The sequence below is a fragment of the Bufo gargarizans genome, chromosome 6 (genome assembly GCF_014858855.1).
Source record: "Bufo gargarizans isolate SCDJY-AF-19 chromosome 6, ASM1485885v1, whole genome shotgun sequence".
NCBI lineage: Eukaryota > Metazoa > Chordata > Amphibia > Anura > Bufonidae > Bufo > Bufo gargarizans.
This window is the reverse complement of record NC_058085.1, coordinates 21,791,522-21,795,038: the sequence shown is the minus strand read 5'-3', so window position 1 is coordinate 21,795,038 and position 3,517 is coordinate 21,791,522. Positions and strand designations below refer to the sequence as shown.

Genomic DNA, 3,517 nt, shown 5'->3' with positions numbered 1-3,517 from the left:
CATATGTTACAGCTGCAGCAGCATTATGCATAAAGCAATCTTTAGTTTAGTCACTGTTTTCCTTGAGTTTTCTCCTTAGTTAAGGCTGTTTTAAATCCTACATTATGAGGATATTCTCAAGATGGCTCCTCTGCCAGTTCTCTGAGGCCAAAACTGCATTCCCTCAGGTCACATACAAACTTGCTGTAGCCAGCAGCTTCCTGCCAGCCAATCAGATTGGATTACTGAGAGACACGCCTCCTCACTCTGAAGCCTAATGCAGGCATGCAGTGTGAAGGATCGCCTCTCTGTCTTTCTAGCTGGAGACAGATGAGCCTTAGCAACGGTCTTTTAAAGGTAGCAGTAGAAAGGGACAGGAGACATTAATGAAAGCTGTTATTATAAGGTAATTACTGATCTTTTGGCAATCATTGACAGACTAACTCAGGTATACATGCCTAGCTCTAATAAACTAGCAAATAAAAAAAATGACAGTTATCCTTTAATCACAATTTCCAACCTTAGGGGCCAGAACCTGGGATCTTTTAATCCCTTGTCCCATTCACCCTGATAGAGCTCTATTAGGGTGAATAGGACCTCACACTCTCCCTGCTGCCCTGTGCATAGTACACACAGCAGCAGGGAGCTTACCATGGACAGATTTAGTAGCATACTGACTGCCATGGTAACCGATCAGAGCCCCAGGATTACACTGCTGGGGCTCCGATCACAACTGCCATTGCACCACCAATGACGGAGGGGTGGGGAACCTGTGGCCACTGCCACTAATGATTTTAGTACTGAGGGGGTGGAGGGGGGGGGGGCGCATTGAGCCACAAATGTTTTTAATACTGGGGGGGAGGGGTGCTCCACCAATGATAATTAACCTTTAATACAGATACAGGTGGCGGCTGCTGGCGGCAGAATCAAGGATCTGCGATCAGCGGCAGTTAACCCATCAGGTGCCACACCCGCCTCTTGTATCTGTATTAAAAGTTAATTATCATTGGTGGCGCAATGGCCAGGCTGCTTTTCACTGGCACTGGGGCTCGGGATGATGCTGAGGAGGACACAAGGAGGAGGCTGCTGCTGTTCACCGAGCTCACTAGCTCAGACGGCGTTACAGTTTACTACCTCCTCCTGCATTAATTAGCCGCCCATTCATTGGGCTCAGCAGCGGCCGCGTCATAGGAGGGAGGAATTCCCTACCTCCCTCCTTTTTTGGCCGGAGAGAACATAGCGCACGCCGAGCGCGGCACATGCCATGTTCTCTTACAAGAGGAGATACTAGACTGCGCTATTGAAAAAAATGAACATCCTGGTACCGAATCGATACTGGTGTAAAAGTATCAATTGGGTATCGAAATTTTGATACCCAAAACAACCATAAATCCTGCCATCTCCATCTTTATCATTACAGAAGGATAAAAACATATAATACTGGTGGATAAAACAAGACTGAAGACAAGCCTTCTACAGATCATAAGGGGCATTTTATGAGACCTTATCTCTATCTACCTGATCATCCTGTGGGACATTGTGATATTCTTCTGAACCATCCTGTAGAAGAAGAGGACTGGGACATCTCTCCGGTGTTCGTCTTTCTTCCTTAACTGTAGGAAACACACCCAGTGACTGAATCCATTCCTTACATACAGATAATGAGAGGACGTGTGGATTTAGTCATGTCTATTACCTGGTGAAATGAGGGGCCGGTGATCCTCCATCAGGATGCCCTTATATCCATCTATCTGATCATCCTGTGGGACATAGTGATGTTCTTCTGAATTATCCTGTGGAAGAAGAGGACTGGGACATCTCTTGGGGGTTGTTCTCTCTTCCTTAACTGTAGGTGTTGCAGAATCAGGATTAGATAGGATGGTCAGCCATGTTGTCTTAGGTATACCTCTTGGGGCACATTTATTAAGACCGATGTTTTAAATGCAGGTCTTAAAGCCCTAAGCTGGCAGTGGTTCTGCGCAGGCCTCTCCATAACTTCAGGGCTTCCAGAACCAGTTCTAAATGTAAGATAGCTTCCAAATTATCTTACATTTAGACCATTTTCTACACCGGAAACATTCTTAGAAGATGCCGGCCCGTTCCCTTCCCCACCCACTCCACGCCGACAATTGTAGACCTGCCCCCCCCCCCCTCCCCATTGCACAGACCTCTCCGCCTAAAATACGTCTAATTTAGGCATATTTCACAATAGTAAGGGACCCCCTTTGTGTTTACACCTCAAAAAGGAGCTTAGCTAAAGGGTAATCACCATTTTGAAGTGAATACCGAGTACTTTTAGTACAAACTTTTTTTGCTGAGAAAATAGAGGCCTTTAAGTAATCAAAAATGTTATGATGGAATGGTGACCTTTAGAAAGTAGATAATATTTGCACTAGAAGTGGAAGCCTTGGCCAAGATAAATGTATTTGTCTATTAAAACTAACCATTTACATGTTTATGATTAGGATCGATCCTCGGTGTTTGACCGGTGATAAATGAAAGAGCCGATCTTGGCTTTATGGACCATGGGGCTCTTTGGAGAGAAAAATGGAGATTGGTACTTGAATTGGAGAGGATTAATGGAAGGCCCCAGGAACAAATTATTTATGTAACAAGAGATCGTGATAAGGAACTTTTATCCAATTAGCAGTTGTTGTCGGTGTAACTTGTGTAGATCTATGGTTACATATGAGAATTATGGAATGATGGAATCTGTGTGTAAAACACTGAAGTCTACGTACAGCGACACACTGCGGAAAACTGGAATTAAAATATTAATGATTCCTTTGTTCTCTGAGGTATAAAGGACGGTGTCAAGGACTTATAACAGAGCGCTGCCTTTTACCACGGCTGTAATTCACTTCCATTTACCTCTTATGCCATAATCTGCCTACATTTTACATTGATTTCAATGATGTCTTGCTGCTCTTCAGATTTCCATCAGAGATTTTAAGCCAAAACCCGGTAAGACTCTAAACACAGAACAGGTACAGATTTTCCCCTATATCTTATGTCTGTGGAGGCTCAAATCCTGGTTCTGGCTCACAATCACTGATGGAAATCACTGACAAAACACTGATGTGTGAATGAGGCTTAAACAAAAGAATCTGAAGAAGAAGTTGTTTCAAGAAGTTTGGTGTAATTGTGACCAATTTCCAACAGTAGTAAACACATCCAGTGACTGAATTAATTCCTTACATACAGATAATGAGAGGATGTGTGTATTTAGTCATGTCTATTACCTGGTGATGTGAGGGGCCGGTGACCCTCCATGACGTCCTTGTACAGATCTTTGTGTCCTTCTAAATACTCCCACTCCTCCATGGAGAAATAGACGGTGACATCCTGACACCTTATAGGAACCTGACAACACAATGATACAGTCATCACCCAGATCCTTTCATAGCGTTCCTGTATAATGTCCCAGAATTCCCAGCAGTGTCACCTCTCCAGTCAGCAGCTCAATCATCTTGTTGGCGAGTTCTAGGATCTTCTCTCTATTGATTTCCTCATGTATCAGGGGGTGAGGTGGAGGCCC

At 44.1% G+C, this 3,517-nt stretch overlaps 1 long non-coding RNA gene across 1 annotated transcript; it reads right to left on the bottom strand.

The window, feature by feature from the left end:
- Positions 1 to 1,453: 1,453 nt before the first annotated feature.
- Positions 1,454 to 3,251, bottom strand: LOC122940489. The gene is made up of 3 exons (XR_006390313.1): positions 3,222 to 3,251; positions 1,676 to 1,825; positions 1,454 to 1,592 (listed from the first exon to the last, which is right to left on the bottom strand). It is a non-coding gene; the product is annotated as an uncharacterized LOC122940489 (long non-coding RNA).
- Positions 3,252 to 3,517: the final 266 nt, after the last annotated feature.